At 45.2% G+C, this 16275-nt stretch overlaps 8 non-coding genes and 4 pseudogenes across 8 annotated transcripts; all 12 read left to right on the top strand.

The window, feature by feature from the left end:
- Positions 1 to 360: 360 nt before the first annotated feature.
- On the top strand, positions 361 to 551 carry LOC141214520 (U2 spliceosomal RNA). The gene has a single exon (XR_012283725.1). It is a non-coding gene; the product is annotated as a U2 spliceosomal RNA (small nuclear RNA).
- Positions 552 to 1666: 1115 nt separating this feature from the next.
- LOC141214519 (U2 spliceosomal RNA) lies at positions 1667 to 1857 on the top strand. Its single transcript, XR_012283724.1, has one exon. It is a non-coding gene; the product is annotated as a U2 spliceosomal RNA (small nuclear RNA).
- A 1115-nt stretch (positions 1858 to 2972) lies between these two features.
- Positions 2973 to 3163, top strand: LOC141214518 (U2 spliceosomal RNA). Its single transcript, XR_012283723.1, has one exon. It is a non-coding gene; the product is annotated as a U2 spliceosomal RNA (small nuclear RNA).
- A 1112-nt stretch (positions 3164 to 4275) lies between these two features.
- On the top strand, positions 4276 to 4466 carry LOC141214850 (U2 spliceosomal RNA). Its single transcript, XR_012284042.1, has one exon. It is a non-coding gene; the product is annotated as a U2 spliceosomal RNA (small nuclear RNA).
- Positions 4467 to 5581: 1115 nt separating this feature from the next.
- Positions 5582 to 5772, top strand: LOC141214848 (U2 spliceosomal RNA). The gene has a single exon (XR_012284040.1). It is a non-coding gene; the product is annotated as a U2 spliceosomal RNA (small nuclear RNA).
- A 1115-nt stretch (positions 5773 to 6887) lies between these two features.
- LOC141214476 (U2 spliceosomal RNA) lies at positions 6888 to 6979 on the top strand (annotated as a pseudogene).
- An 809-nt stretch (positions 6980 to 7788) lies between these two features.
- Positions 7789 to 7968, top strand: LOC141214945 (U2 spliceosomal RNA; annotated as a pseudogene).
- A 2973-nt stretch (positions 7969 to 10941) lies between these two features.
- Positions 10942 to 11114, top strand: LOC141214977 (U2 spliceosomal RNA; annotated as a pseudogene).
- Positions 11115 to 12229: 1115 nt separating this feature from the next.
- On the top strand, positions 12230 to 12420 carry LOC141214517 (U2 spliceosomal RNA). Its single transcript, XR_012283722.1, has one exon. It is a non-coding gene; the product is annotated as a U2 spliceosomal RNA (small nuclear RNA).
- Positions 12421 to 13535: 1115 nt separating this feature from the next.
- On the top strand, positions 13536 to 13726 carry LOC141214516 (U2 spliceosomal RNA). Its single transcript, XR_012283721.1, has one exon. It is a non-coding gene; the product is annotated as a U2 spliceosomal RNA (small nuclear RNA).
- A 1115-nt stretch (positions 13727 to 14841) lies between these two features.
- On the top strand, positions 14842 to 15004 carry LOC141214983 (U2 spliceosomal RNA; annotated as a pseudogene).
- A 524-nt stretch (positions 15005 to 15528) lies between these two features.
- Positions 15529 to 15714, top strand: LOC141214926 (U2 spliceosomal RNA). The gene has a single exon (XR_012284114.1). It is a non-coding gene; the product is annotated as a U2 spliceosomal RNA (small nuclear RNA).
- The last annotated feature ends 561 nt before the right edge of the window (positions 15715 to 16275 follow it).

Genomic DNA, 16275 nt, shown 5'->3' with positions numbered 1-16275 from the left:
AGTCTGCTGCTGGACAGCCAGCAGCAGCAGCAGCAGGAGAGGTATGTAATCAGGAGCCCTCCTGCTAAGGGTAGACTGCTGCTCGTTCCACCCCACCCCCCGCCTTAATTGGTTCTCCTCCCTTCCAACGGTGTTGAGGCGGGTGGGAACAGCAGGGGGTGAAGGTGCTGTGTTTAAAGAGGTGGAGTTATGCAGATCTAAAACGCGTGGATTGCAGCAGCAGCAAGCCGAAAAGTGCAGGCATGTAAGGGATCTAGAGGTTGACAACATGTCTTCTTAACGGGAGTCCAGGAGCTCATCTCCACAAATGGACTTTTCAGGATCCTTGGGTGGCTCCGTAGTTTGAAACCAATTCTGGTGATCGCTTCTCGGCCTTTTGGCTAAGATCAAGTGTAGTATCTGTTCTTATCAGTTTAATATCTGATACGTCCCCTATCTGGGGACCATATATTAAATGGATTTTTAGAACAGGGAGATGGAAAAAGAGCTTGCTCTGTCCACTCCACGCATTGACCTGGTATTGCAGTATCTCCAGGACCGGTGCACCCCTTCTTTAATGCAGTTTCTAAAATCAGAAAGAATTGAATTCAATGTTTTTTGTTCATTTTGCTTGTTTGTCGGATTTTGGGATGGACTCTTTGGCTTTGCTTTTCTTCTCCTCATTGGATTTTTCATGTTCAAAGTTGCAGAAGCCAGATTACAAGCTCATTTTGGTTCAACTTCAGCAACTGTGCATTGCATTGCCATGTAATGTGATGCAATGCTATCTTTCTAGCTCTCCCTTTTTACTTCCTTTTGGATAAACAGACATATTAGGCAAGCATTTTGGAGCTTTCACCTAAATAACTACAGGTGGTGAGATAAGCTGCACAATATAATTGACCTTTCAGTATATTGTTGCACACACACCATCTATTTAGCAAATGCCCTTGTTATCAACAGCAGCCTTTTAAACTCACCTGAGCTAACAGGTATGTGCGCTGGTTACTCTGCTGCGCTTAAAATTTCTTTTTTGGTTTGCTACAATGCCTTTTCTGAAACGTTGTCTCCTTCTGCTGGAACACTGACTTCTTTCATTTAATGCCTGCAGACTATAAAAGAGAACCCAACCCAAAAAGTTTGGTTGATTAGTCTGTGGCATTCTGTTAAACTGTTGCTTATGGCGGTCTCTGTGAGCTTCTCAGCGACATTCAGCCAGCCAGGTATCCTGCCTGCAGTAGATGGAATGTGGCAATGGAACGCTGGCTGCGCGTGTCATAATAGGCTCTGAGCCTTTATATACCTGTGCACAGCAGCAGCCACCTTCAGTCTGCTGCTGGACAGCCAGCAGCAGCAGCAGCAGGAGAGGTATGTAATCAGGAGCCCTCCTGCTAAGGGTAGACAGCTGCTCGTTCCACCCCACCCCCCGCCTTAATTGGTTCTCCTCCCTTCCAACGGTGTTGAGGCGGGTGGGAACAGCAGGGGGTGAAGGTGCTGTGTTTAAAGAGGTGGAGTTATGCAGATCTAAAACGCGTGGATTGCAGTAGCAGCAAGCCGAAAAGTGCAGGCATGTAAGGGATCTAGAGGTTGACAACATGTCTTCTTAACGGGAGTCCAGGAGCTCATCTCCACAAATGGACTTTTCAGGATCCTTGGGTGGCTCCGTAGTTTGAAACCAATTCTGGTTATCGCTTCTCGGCCTTTTGGCTAAGATCAAGTGTAGTATCTGTTCTTATCAGTTTAATATCTGATACGTCCCCTATCTGGGGACCATATATTAAATGGATTTTTAGAACAGGGAGATGGAAAAAGAGCTTGCTCTGTCCACTCCACGCATTGACCTGGTATTGCAGTATCTCCAGGACCGGTGCACCCCTTCTTTAATGCAGTTTCTAAAATCAGAAAGAATTGAATTCAATGTTTTTTGATCATTTTGCTTGTTTGTCGGATTTTGGGATGGACTCTTTGGCTTTGCTTTTCTTCTCCTCATTGGATTTTTCATGTTCAAAGTTGCAGAAGCCAGATTACAAGCTCATTTTGGTTCAACTTCAGCAACTGTGCATTGCATTGCCATGTAATGTGATGCAATGCTATCTTTCTAGCTCTCCCTTTTTACTTCCTTTTGGATAAACAGACATATTAGGCAAGCATTTTGGAGCTTTCACCTAAATAACTACAGGTGGTGAGATAAGCTGCACAATATAATTGACCTTTCAGTATATTGTTGCACACACACCATCTATTTAGCAAATGCCCTTGTTATCAACAGCAGCCTTTTAAACTCACCTGAGCTAACAGGTATGTGCGCTGGTTACTCTGCTGCGCTTAAAATTTCTTTTTTGGTTTGCTACAATGCCTTTTCTGAAACGTTGTCTCCTTCTGCTGGAACACTGACTTCTTTCATTTAATGCCTGCAGACTATAAAAGAGAACCCAACCCAAAAAGTTTGGTTGATTAGTCTGTGGCATTCTGTTAAACTGTTGCTTATGGCGGTCTCTGTGAGCTTCCCAGCGACATTCAGCCAGCCAGGTATCCTGCCTGCAGTAGATGGAATGTGGCAATGGAACGCTGGCTGCGCGTGTCATAATAGGCTCTGAGCCTTTATATACCTGTGCACAGCAGCAGCCACCTTCAGTCTGCTGCTGGACAGCCAGCAGCAGCAGCAGCAGGAGAGGTATGTAATCAGGAGCCCTCCTGCTAAGGGTAGACAGCTGCTCGTTCCACCCCACCCCCCGCCTTAATTGGTTCTCCTCCCTTCCAACGGTGTTGAGGCGGGTGGGAACAGCAGGGGGTGAAGGTGCTGTGTTTAAAGAGGTGGAGTTATGCAGATCTAAAACGCGTGGATTGCAGCAGCAGCAAGCCGAAAAGTGCAGGCATGTAAGGGATCTAGAGGTTGACAACATGTCTTCTTAACGGGAGTCCAGGAGCTCATCTCCACAAATGGACTTTTCAGGATCCTTGGGTGGCTCCGTAGTTTGAAACCAATTCTGGTTATCGCTTCTCGGCCTTTTGGCTAAGATCAAGTGTAGTATCTGTTCTTATCAGTTTAATATCTGATACGTCCCCTATCTGGGGACCATATATTAAATGGATTTTTAGAACAGGGAGATGGAAAAAGAGCTTGCTCTGTCCACTCCACGCATTGACCTGGTATTGCAGTATCTCCAGGACCGGTGCACCCCTTCTTTAATGCAGTTTCTAAAATCAGAAAGAATTGAATTCAATGTTTTTTGTTCATTTTGCTTGTTTGTCGGATTTTGGGATGGACTCTTTGGCTTTGCTTTTCTTCTCCTCGTTGGATTTTTCATGTTCAAAGTTGCAGAAGCCAGATTACAAGCTCATTTTGGTTCAACTTCAGCAACTGTGCATTGCATTGCCATGTAATGTGATGCAATGCTATCTTTCTAGCTCTCCCTTTTTACTTCCTTTTGGATAAACAGACATATTAGGCAAGCATTTTGGAGCTTTCACCTAAATAACTACAGGTGGTGAGATAAGCTGCACAATATAATTGACCTTTCAGTATATTGTTGCACACACACCATCTATTTAGCAAATGCCCTTGTTATCAACAGCAGCCTTTTAAACTCACCTGAGCTAACAGGTATGTGCGCTGGTTACTCTGCTGCGCTTAAAATTTCTTTTTTGGTTTGCTACAATGCCTTTTCTGAAACGTTGTCTCCTTCTGCTGGAACACTGACTTCTTTCATTTAATGCCTGCAGACTATAAAAGAGAACCCAACCCAAAAAGTTTGGTTGATTAGTCTGTGGCATTCTGTTAAACTGTTGCTTATGGCGGTCTCTGTGAGCTTCTCAGCGACATTCAGCCAGCCAGGTATCCTGCCTGCAGTAGATGGAATGTGGCAATGGAACGCTGGCTGCGCGTGTCATAATAGGCTCTGAGCCTTTATATACCTGTGCACAGCAGCAGCCACCTTCAGTCTGCTGCTGGACAGCCAGCAGCAGCAGCAGGAGAGGTATGTAATCAGGAGCCCTCCTGCTAAGGGTAGACAGCTGCTCGTTCCACCCCACCCCCCGCCTTAATTGGTTCTCCTCCCTTCCAACGGTGTTGAGGCGGGTGGGAACAGCAGGGGGTGAAGGTGCTGTGTTTAAAGAGGTGGAGTTATGCAGATCTAAAACGCGTGGATTGCAGCAGCAGCAAGCCGAAAAGTGCAGGCATGTAAGGGATCTAGAGGTTGACAACATGTCTTCTTAACGGGAGTCCAGGAGCTCATCTCCACAAATGGACTTTTCAGGATCCTTGGGTGGCTCCGTAGTTTGAAACCAATTCTGGTTATCGCTTCTCGGCCTTTTGGCTAAGATCAAGTGTAGTATCTGTTCTTATCAGTTTAATATCTGATACGTCCCCTATCTGGGGACCATATATTAAATGGATTTTTAGAACAGGGAGATGGAAAAAGAGCTTGCTCTGTCCACTCCATGCATTGACCTGGTATTGCAGTATCTCCAGGACCGGTGCACCCCTTCTTTAATGCAGTTTCTAAAATCAGAAAGAATTGAATTCAATGTTTTTTGTTAATTTTGCTTGTTTGTCGGATTTTGGGATGGACTCTTTGGCTTTGCTTTTCTTCTCCTCATTGGATTTTTCATGTTCAAAGTTGCAGAAGCCAGATTACAAGCTCATTTTGGTTCAACTTCAGCAACTGTGCATTGCATTGCCATGTAATGTGATGCAATGCTATCTTTCTAGCTCTCCCTTTTTACTTCCTTTTGGATAAACAGACATATTAGGCAAGCATTTTGGAGCTTTCACCTAAATAACTACAGGTGGTGAGATAAGCTGCACAATATAATTGACCTTTCAGTATATTGTTGCACACACACCATCTATTTAGCAAATGCCCTTGTTATCAACAGCAGCCTTTTAAACTCACCTGAGCTAACAGGTATGTGCGCTGGTTACTCTGCTGCGCTTAAAATTTCTTTTTTGGTTTGCTACAATGCCTTTTCTGAAACGTTGTGTCCTTCTGCTGGAACACTGACTTCTTTCATTTAATGCCTGCAGACTATAAAAGAGAACCCAACCCAAAAAGTTTGGTTGATTAGTCTGTGGCATTCTGTTAAACTGTTGCTTATGGCGGTCTCTGTGAGCTTCTCAGCGACATTCAGCCAGCCAGGTATCCTGCCTGCAGTAGATGGAATGTGGCAATGGAACGCTGGCTGCGCATGTCATAATAGGCTCTGAGCCTTTATATACCTGTGCACAGCAGCAGCCACCTTCAGTCTGCTGCTGGACAGCCAGCAGCAGCAGCAGCAGGAGAGGTATGTAATCAGGAGCCCTCCTGCTAAGGGTAGACAGCTGCTCGTTCCACCCCACCCCCCGCCTTAATTGGTTCTCCACCCTTCCAACGGTGTTGAGGCGGGTGGGAACAGCAGGGGGTGAAGGTGCTGTGTTTAAAGAGGTGGAGTTATGCAGATCTAAAACGCGTGGATTGCAGCAGCAGCAAGCCGAAAAGTGCAGGCATGTAAGGGATCTAGAGGTTGACAACATGTCTTCTTAACGGGAGTCCAGGAGCTCATCTCCACAAATGGACTTTTCAGGATCCTTGGGTGGCTCCGTAGTTTGAAACCAATTCTGGTTATCGCTTCTCGGCCTTTTGGCTAAGATCAAGTGTAGTATCTGTTCTTATCAGTTTAATATCTGATACGTCCCCTATCTGGGGACCATATATTAAATGGATTTTTAGAACAGGGAGATGGAAAAAGAGCTTGCTCTGTCCACTCCATGCATTGACCTGGTATTGCAGTATCTCCAGGACCGGTGCACCCCTTCTTTAATGCAGTTTCTAAAATCAGAAAGAATTGAATTCAATGTTTTTTGTTAATTTTGCTTGTTTGTCGGATTTTGGGATGGACTCTTTGGCTTTGCTTTTCTTCTCCTCATTGGATTTTTCATGTTCAAAGTTGCAGAAGCCAGATTACAAGCTCATTTTGGTTCAACTTCAGCAACTGTGCATTGCATTGCCATGTAATGTGATGCAATGCTATCTTTCTAGCTCTCCCTTTTTCCTTCCTTTTGGATAAACAGACATATTAGGCAAGCATTTTGGAGCTTTCACCTAAATAACTACAGGTGGTGAGATAAGCTGCACAATATAATTGACCTTTCAGTATATTGTTGCACACACACCATCTATTTAGCAAATGCCCTTGTTATCAACAGCAGCCTTTTAAACTCACCTGAGCTAACAGGTATGTGCGCTGGTTACTCTGCTGCGCTTAAAATTTCTTTTTTGGTTTGCTACAATGCCTTTTCTGAAACGTTGTCTCCTTCTGCTGGAACACTGACTTCTTTCATTTAATGCCTGCAGACTATAAAAGAGAACCCAACCCAAAAAGTTTGGTTGATTAGTCTGTGGCATTCTGTTAAACTGTTGCTTATGGCGGTCTCTGTGAGCTTCTCAGCGACATTCAGCCAGCCAGGTATCCTGCCTGCAGTAGATGGAATGTGGCAATGGAACGCTGGCTGCGCATGTCATAATAGGCTCTGAGCCTTTATATACCTGTGCACAGCAGCAGCCACCTTCAGTCTGCTGCTGGACAGCCAGCAGCAGCAGCAGCAGGAGAGGTATGTAATCAGGAGCCCTCCTGCTAAGGGTAGACAGCTGCTCGTTCCACCCCACCCCCCGCCTTAATTGGTTCTCCACCCTTCCAACGGTGTTGAGGCGGGTGGGAACAGCAGGGGGTGAAGGTGCTGTGTTTAAAGAGGTGGAGTTATGCAGATCTAAAACGCGTGGATTGCAGCAGCAGCAAGCCGAAAAGTGCAGGCATGTAAGGGATCTAGAGGTTGACAACATGTCTTCTTAACGGGAGTCCAGGAGCTCATCTCCACAAATGGACTTTTCAGGATCCTTGGGTGGCTCCGTAGTTTGAAACCAATTCTGGTTATCGCTTCTCGGCCTTTTGGCTAAGATCAAGTGTAGTATCTTTCGAAAAGGCGGTTTTGGATGTTGGCCGCCCTAGTAGATTGATACATTATGCACACTGGGGTTTAGGCGCTTGTTAGTACGCCAGGTGGCTAATATAGTCATCTGGTGGAAAGCATGGCCCCCCAGGATCGACGCCATTGGGCCGGGGAAGATCGAAAGCCCGAAGTGTGAAGTGCCCCAGGAGTGGTGACCCTGGGGTGCCTTAACTCACTGGGATTGGGAACCCCACTTGAGTTTATGGCACATTTGCACAAGCACTTCAAATTTTCTTTCTTCGCACACACCCTTATTCCGGGCCTTCTGGCCTTAGGATGGGGAATTTTTCAATTCCCGGTCGAAGGTCCGGGCAGTATTATACTGAGAAACCTTCACTATTTATTTAATTTCTTTGTCACTGTGTGTCCACTTATTCACGTGTGTCACGTCCTACTAGGATTTTGTCGGGATGCGGTTCCCTTACGGGTTCCTCTCTTGGCAGGTCTAGGGGGGGAGTGTGTGGCCATCAGGTTCCGCTCCCCCCTGAACCCCCCTGGCTCTCCTCTTTCGGGAGGAGAGCGTTGTTGGCTCCCCTCTTTCGGGAGGGGAGCACAGTCTTTGGCTCCCAGTGCCTTGCTCGGGTGAGAACTCGGGCAGGTGCTGGTGGTAAGATTGGGTCGCCTCTGGCTTCGGCTGGAGGTGGCTTTTTGTCCCTGTTCCTCGCTGTGGCCTTTTGGCTCGGAGGGACGGGGAATGGTTTGGGGGACCCTTCTCCTTTTGGAGAGGGTTTCATGAAGACCAGCATCCTAGTGCACTTTTTTTGTGGCACTTGTCACTTTTTTAAGCGCACTCGGGTTTTGTACACGAATTCGGGCTTTCGCCAAAAGAATTTAAAAAAAAAAAAAAAAAATCTGTTCTTATCAGTTTAATATCTGATACGTCCCCTATCTGGGGACCATATATTAAATGGATTTTTAGAACAGGGAGATGGAAAAAGAGCTTGCTCTGTCCACTCCACGCATTGACCTGGTATTGCAGTATCTCCAGGACCGGTGCACCCCTTCTTTAATGCAGTTTCTAAAATCAGAAAGAATTGAATTCAATGTTTTTTGTTCATTTTGCTTGTTTGTCGGATTTTGGGATGGACTCTTTGGCTTTGCTTTTCTTCTCCTCATTGGATTTTTCATGTTCAAAGTTGCAGAAGCCAGATTACAAGCTCATTTTGGTTCAACTTCAGCAACTGTGCATTGCATTGCCATGTAATGTGATGCAATGCTATCTTTCTAGCTCTCCCTTTTTACTTCCTTTTGGATAAACAGACATATTAGGCAAGCATTTTGGAGCTTTCACCTAAATAACTACAGGTGGTGAGATAAGCTGCACAATATAATTGACCTTTCAGTATATTGTTGCACACACACCATCTATTTAGCAAATGCCCTTGTTATCAACAGCAGCCTTTTAAACTCACCTGAGCTAACAGGTATGTGCGCTGGTTACTCTGCTGCGCTTAAAATTTCTTTTTTGGTTTGCTACAATGCCTTTTCTGAAACGTTGTCTCCTTCTGCTGGAACACTGACTTCTTTCATTTAATGCCTGCAGACTATAAAAGAGAACCCAACCCAAAAAGTTTGGTTGATTAGTCTGTGGCATTCTGTTAAACTGTTGCTTATGGCGGTCTCTGTGAGCTTCTCAGCGACATTCAGCCAGCCAGGTATCCTGCCTGCAGTAGATGGAATGTGGCAATGGAACGCTGGCTGCGCGTGTCATAATAGGCTCTGAGCCTTTATATACCTGTGCACAGCAGCAGCCACCTTCAGTCTGCTGCTGGACAGCCAGCAGCAGCAGCAGCAGGAGAGGTATGTCATCAGGAGCCCTCCTGCTAAGGGTAGACAGCTGCTCGTTCCACCCCACCCCCCGCCTTAATTGGTTCTCCTCCCTTCCAACGGTGTTGAGGCGGGTGGGAACAGCAGGGGGTGAAGGTGCTGTGATTAAAGAGGTGGAGTTATGCAGATCTAAAACGCGTGGATTGCAGCAGCAGCAAGCCGAAAAGTGCAGGCATGTAAGGGATCTAGAGGTTGACAACATGTCTTCTTAACGGGAGTCCAGGAGCTCATCTCCACAAATGGACTTTTCAGGATCCTTGGGTGGCTCCGTAGTTTGAAACCAATTCTGGTTATCGCTTCTCGGCCTTTTGGCTAAGATCAAGTGCAGTGATCTACCGGTTGCTGCCTTGGTCTTGGCTGAGAGGTGCCTTGGGTACCCGGCTCCTTGGCCTCGGGGGATCGCTGCATGTAGCAGTGCGGCTTCACCCCCTTGCTGCTTTTGGGGAGCCGGATTAGTCCCGGGGCAACGAGGGGCGATCAGCCTGCCTGCTTTTTTTAAGTAGGCGAGGAGGATTTTTGCCACCTTTGGTGTGAAGATATGGACGGGAGAAGCCCAAATATGCTGACCTGTGAAGAGGTTCCAGTTTTTGCAAGATTGAAGAATGCAGTGCGGTTTATTTTTTTGGATCCAGAGAAGAAGAAGTCTGGCTTGTTTTTTTTGGTAGAGAAGATTTTGTTTGGACTATTGGAAGTTCAAATGGAACAAGTTTTGTCTATGTTGGAGTTCCCGAAGAGAGGGATATATGATGTTATTTTTTGTTCAGAAGATATCTTTTCTGACTTTTGGAAGAGAATGGATCTAGTGAAGGAAGATTCGATACTTGAAGGTGTTTTTTTTGTGTCGCATTTTCCTAGGAAGGAAAGGCTAATAGTAATAAGGATGTATAGTCCTTTCATATTGGAAGAAGAGATCATGACCTTTTTATCCCGGTACTGTGAGAAAGTGAGTTCTGCTGGCAAAATGTTTAACCGATATGGTTTTTGGACCACGAGGTGGAGGTTCCTGGTCAAGTTCAAGGAAAGTTCGGATGGTGTTGTGGTACTCCCACCAAGTAGATTCAAAATCGGGACAGTTAATGGAGATATGTTCTTTACAGGTATGCCGAAGTTTTGTAGGCGTTGTAAACAGTATGGCCATGAAAAGGATTCCTGTACATTACAGTGGTGTGCCAAGTGTGAAGAAGTGGGACATAAGGCAGAGAATTGTGAAAAAAGTAAGAAATGTAATCTATGTGGTGGCAGTGGTCATTTATATGATTGCTGTCCTGTCAATAAAAGGGAGGAGAAGTCAGTTGACAAGGAAGATGGAAAAGAAGAAGAGTCTGAAGCTGCCCCCCATGATGAAACGGAAGAGAACATATCTCAAAAGAAGGAGGAACAAATAAGAGATATAAGAAAAGAAGGTGATCATATGGAAGAAGATACTGAGAGTGATATCACAGACGTTGAGATTGAAAATACTAGCTTGGAAGAAGAAGTGGAGGTGGATAGGGAGTCAGAAGATCAGGAGGAAAGTGAGTCCTCCAGTCAGGATGAAAAGGAAGGTGCTGTAAGTAATATGGAAGAGGAGGAGGAGGGTGAAGAAACTAGTGAAGAAGAAAGAGAGGATGTCGCATGTGAAGCCAGAGAAGAAATTGAAGGAGTTTTGTCATCTGGGAAGGACTCTAGTAAAGCAAAGGATGTTTCAGAAAAAAATATGAGGGAGATGGAGGAGAGACAAGAAGTGTTGAAAATGCTAAAGAGTTGTGAAGGGGGGAGTCAGGCTAGTCTAAGGCGCAAAGTGTGGAATAACATTTATAGCGATATGCATCGTTTTTTTTCAACTTACAGAATACCTCAGTCGTTGGCTAAAGAGGTAGAAGAAGCTTGGGATGGTCGGTTTCTGGATGGAAGGCTTTTGAATGCCTTGGCAGCATATGGCCTGAAGAGAGGAATGTTGCCTTAAATCGTAATGGTAAAGATTGTAATGTTGTGATGTAAAGAATATGGAATAACTGTATTGTGATAATATAAACGTATATATATAAAATAAGATTGGAAAAATGGATATATGACCCACAATGATGGATAACAACCTAATACCATTTGGAAATCATTGCAAAGCATGAAATGGTAAATATGGGACTTGTAATCTGAGTGGAAAAAAAAAAATAAAAATAAAAAAAAAAAATCTGTTCTTATCAGTTTAATATCTGATACGTCCCCTATCTGGGGACCATATATTAAATGGATTTTTAGAACAGGGAGATGGAAAAAGAGCTTGCTCTGTCCACTCCACGCATTGACCTGGTATTGCAGTATCTCCAGGACCGGTGCACCCCTTCTTTAATGCAGTTTCTAAAATCAGAAAGAATTGAATTCAATGTTTTTTGTTCATTTTGCTTGTTTGTCGGATTTTGGGATGGACTCTTTGGCTTTGCTTTTCTTCTCCTCATTGGATTTTTCATGTTCAAAGTTGCAGAAGCCAGATTACAAGCTCATTTTGGTTCAACTTCAGCAACTGTGCATTGCATTGCCATGTAATGTGATGCAATGCTATCTTTCTAGCTCTCCCTTTTTACTTCCTTTTGGATAAACAGACATATTAGGCAAGCATTTTGGAGCTTTCACCTAAATAACTACAGGTGGTGAGATAAGCTGCACAATATAATTGACCTTTCAGTATATTGTTGCACACACACCATCTATTTAGCAAATGCCCTTGTTATCAACAGCAGCCTTTTAAACTCACCTGAGCTAACAGGTATGTGCGCTGGTTACTCTGCTGCGCTTAAAATTTCTTTTTTGGTTTGCTACAATGCCTTTTCTGAAACGTTGTCTCCTTCTGCTGGAACACTGACTTCTTTCATTTAATGCCTGCAGACTATAAAAGAGAACCCAACCCAAAAAGTTTGGTTGATTAGTCTGTGGCATTCTGTTAAACTGTTGCTTATGGCGGTCTCTGTGAGCTTCTCAGCGACATTCAGCCAGCCAGGTATCCTGCCTGCAGTAGATGGAATGTGGCAATGGAACGCTGGCTGCGCGTGTCATAATAGGCTCTGAGCCTTTATATACCTGTGCACAGCAGCAGCCACCTTCAGTCTGCTGCTGGACAGCCAGCAGCAGCAGCAGCAGGAGAGGTATGTAATCAGGAGCCCTCCTGCTAAGGGTAGACAGCTGCTCGTTCCACCCCACCCCCCGCCTTAATTGGTTCTCCTCCCTTCCAACGGTGTTGAGGCGGGTGGGAACAGCAGGGGGTGAAGGTGCTGTGTTTAAAGAGGTGGAGTTATGCAGATCTAAAACGCGTGGATTGCAGCAGCAGCAAGCCGAAAAGTGCAGGCATGTAAGGGATCTAGAGGTTGACAACATGTCTTCTTAACGGGAGTCCAGGAGCTCATCTCCACAAATGGACTTTTCAGGATCCTTGGGTGGCTCCGTAGTTTGAAACCAATTCTGGTTATCGCTTCTCGGCCTTTTGGCTAAGATCAAGTGTAGTATCTGTTCTTATCAGTTTAATATCTGATACGTCCCCTATCTGGGGACCATATATTAAATGGATTTTTAGAACAGGGAGATGGAAAAAGAGCTTGCTCTGTCCACTCCACGCATTGACCTGGTATTGCAGTATCTCCAGGACCGGTGCACCCCTTCTTTAATGCAGTTTCTAAAATCAGAAAGAATTGAATTCAATGTTTTTTGTTCATTTTGCTTGTTTGTCGGATTTTGGGATGGACTCTTTGGCTTTGCTTTTCTTCTCCTCATTGGATTTTTCATGTTCAAAGTTGCAGAAGCCAGATTACAAGCTCATTTTGGTTCAACTTCAGCAACTGTGCATTGCATTGCCATGTAATGTGATGCAATGCTATCTTTCTAGCTCTCCCTTTTTACTTCCTTTTGGATAAACAGACATATTAGGCAAGCATTTTGGAGCTTTCACCTAAATAACTACAGGTGGTGAGATAAGCTGCACAATATAATTGACCTTTCAGTATATTGTTGCACACACACCATCTATTTAGCAAATGCCCTTGTTATCAACAGCAGCCTTTTAAACTCACCTGAGCTAACAGGTATGTGCGCTGGTTACTCTGCTGCGCTTAAAATTTCTTTTTTGGTTTGCTACAATGCCTTTTCTGAAACGTTGTCTCCTTCTGCTGGAACACTGACTTCTTTCATTTAATGCCTGCAGACTATAAAAGAGAACCCAACCCAAAAAGTTTGGTTGATTAGTCTGTGGCATTCTGTTAAACTGTTGCTTATGGCGGTCTCTGTGAGCTTCTCAGCGACATTCAGCCAGCCAGGTATCCTGCCTGCAGTAGATGGAATGTGGCAATGGAACGCTGGCTGCGCGTGTCATAATAGGCTCTGAGCCTTTATATACCTGTGCACAGCAGCAGCCACCTTCAGTCTGCTGCTGGACAGCCAGCAGCAGCAGCAGCAGGAGAGGTATGTAATCAGGAGCCCTCCTGCTAAGGGTAGACAGCTGCTCGTTCCACCCCACCCACCGCCTTAATTGGTTCTCCTCCCTTCCAACGGTGTTGAGGCGGGTGGGAACAGCAGGGGGTGAAGGTGCTGTGTTTAAAGAGGTGGAGTTATGCAGATCTAAAACGCGTGGATTGCAGCAGCAGCAAGCCGAAAAGTGCAGGCATGTAAGGGATCTAGAGGTTGACAACATGTCTTCTTAACGGGAGTCCAGGAGCTCATCTCCACAAATGGACTTTTCAGGATCCTTGGGTGGCTCCGTAGTTTGAAACCAATTCTGGTTATCGCTTCTCGGCCTTTTGGCTAAGATCAAGTGTAGTATCTGTTCTTATCAGTTTAATATCTGATACGTCCCCTATCTGGGGACCATATATTAAATGGATTTTTAGAACAGGGAGATGGAAAAAGAGCTTGCTCTGTCCACTCCACGCATTGACCTGGTATTGCAGTATCTCCAGGACCGGTGCACCCCTTCTTTAATGCAGTTTCTAAAATCAGAAAGAATTGAATTCAATGTTTTTTGTTCATTTTGCTTGTTTGTCGGATTTTGGGATGGACTCTTTGGCTCTGCTTTTCTTCTCCTCATTGGATTTTTCATGTTCAAAGTTGCAGAAGCCAGATTACAAGCTCATTTTGGTTCAACTTCAGCAACTGTGCATTGCATTGCCATGTAATGTGATGCAATGCTATCTTTCTAGCTCTCCCTTTTTACTTCCTTTTGGATAAACAGACATATTAGGCAAGCATTTTGGAGCTTTCACCTAAATAACTACAGGTGGTGAGATAAGCTGCACAATATAATTGACCTTTCAGTATATTGTTGCACACACACCATCTATTTAGCAAATGCCCTTGTTATCAACAGCAGCCTTTTAAACTCACCTGAGCTAACAGGTATGTGCGCTGGTTACTCTGCTGCGCTTAAAATTTCTTTTTTGGTTTGCTACAATGCCTTTTCTGAAACGTTGTCTCCTTCTGCTGGAACACTGACTTCTTTCATTTAATGCCTGCAGACTATAAAAGAGAACCCAACCCAAAAAGTTTGGTTGATTAGTCTGTGGCATTCTGTTAAACTGTTGCTTATGGCGGTCTCTGTGAGCTTCTCAGCGACATTCAGCCAGCCAGGTATCCTGCCTGCAGTAGATGGAATGTGGCAATGGAACGCTGGCTGCGCGTGTCATAATAGGCTCTGAGCCTTTATATACCTGTGCACAGCAGCAGCCACCTTCAGTCTGCTGCTGGACAGCCAGCAGCAGCAGCAGCAGGAGAGGTATGTAATCAGGAGCCCTCCTGCTAAGGGTAGACAGCTGCTCGTTCCACCCCACCCCCCGCCTTAATTGGTTCTCCTCCCTTCCAACGGTGTTGAGGCGGGTGGGAACAGCAGGGGGTGAAGGTGCTGTGTTTAAAGAGGTGGAGTTATGCAGATCTAAAACGCGTGGATTGCAGCAGCAGCAAGCCGAAAAGTGCAGGCATGTAAGGGATCTAGAGGTTGACAACATGTCTTCTTAACGGGAGTCCAGGAGCTCATCTCCACAAATGGACTTTTCAGGATCCTTGGGTGGCTCCGTAGTTTGAAACCAATTCTGGTTATCGCTTCTCGGCCTTTTGGCTAAGATCAAGTGTAGTATCTGTTCTTATCGCTTCTCGGCCTTTTGGCTAAGATCAAGTGTAGTATCTTTTGAAAAGGCAGTTTTGTCCTTGGGCTGCCCTAGTAAATTGATGCATATTACACACTGGTTTGGTGCACTTGTTAGTACGCCAGGTGGCTCATAGAGTTATCTGATGGAAAACATGGCCCTCCAGGATCGAAGTCACTAGGCTGGGTAAGTGTGAGGGCTTTGGAGCAATGTGCCCCAGGAGTAGGCGCCCTGGTGGGAGTCCAAGCTTACTGGGACTGGGAACCCCAGAAAGACTTGGCTTCGTAGCACGCCGCACCTTTGCCAATCATACTTTCTGAGCAACCCCCCCTATTCCTGGCCTCCGGGCTAGGAAGGGGAATTTTTATAAACCCGGTCGGAGGTCCGGTCAGCTTTGGGCTGAGAAACCAACACAGGCTCCAGCTCCACTAGGGTGGCAGCCTAGATGGAAGCTGGGAGCACGAAAACGGCTCTTCTCCGGCTTCGGCTAGGGAGAGCATCGGAGATCCCTGACCCTCGCTGTGGCCTTCTGGCTCGGAGGGATGGGGATGGTTTATTGGGGACCCTCTCCTCCGGGAAGGGTCCACATGAATTCTCGCCTCGTGCGCTGTTTTGGTGTGACTTCGGTCACATTTTTCAGTGCCTTGGATGCAGCTTCAATAAAAAAAAAAATCTGTTCTTATCAGTTTAATATCTGATACGTCCCCTATCTGGGGACCATATATTAAATGGATTTTTAGAACAGGGAGATGGAAAAAGAGCTTGCTCTGTCCACTCCACGCATTGACCTGGTATTGCAGTATCTCCAGGACCGGTGCACCCCTTCTTTAATGCAGTTTCTAAAATCAGAAAGAATTGAATTCAATGTTTTTTGTTCATTTTGCTTGTTTGTCGGATTTTGGGATGGACTCTTTGGCTTTGCTTTTCTTCTCCTCATTGGATTTTTCATGTTCAAAGTTGCAGAAGCCAGATTACAAGCTCATTTTGGTTCAACTTCAGCAACTGTGCATTGCATTGCCATGTAATGTGATGCAATGCTATCTTTCTAGCTCTCCCTTTTTACTTCCTTTTGGATAAACAGACATATTAGGCAAGCATTTTGGAGCTTTCACCTAAATAACTACAGGTGGTGAGATAAGCTGCACAATATAATTGACCTTTCAGTATATTGTTGCACACACACCATCTATTTAGCAAATGCCCTTGTTATCAACAGCAGCCTTTTAAACTCACCTGAGCTAACAGGTATGTGCGCTGGTTACTCTGCTGCGCTTAAAATTTCTTTTTTGGTTTGCTACAATGCCTTTTCTGAAACGTTGTCTCCTTCTGCTGGAACACTGACTTCTTTCATTTAATGCCTGCAGACTATAAAAGAGAACCCAACCC

Source organism: Phyllobates terribilis, unplaced genomic scaffold, assembly GCF_046119375.1.
Source record: "Phyllobates terribilis strain yellow unplaced genomic scaffold, ASM4611937v1 Scaffold_223__1_contigs__length_3252167, whole genome shotgun sequence".
In the NCBI taxonomy this organism is placed as follows: domain Eukaryota; kingdom Metazoa; phylum Chordata; class Amphibia; order Anura; family Dendrobatidae; genus Phyllobates; species Phyllobates terribilis.
The sequence above is the reverse complement of the archived record's forward strand: the minus strand, read 5'-3'. Positions and strand labels throughout refer to the sequence as shown.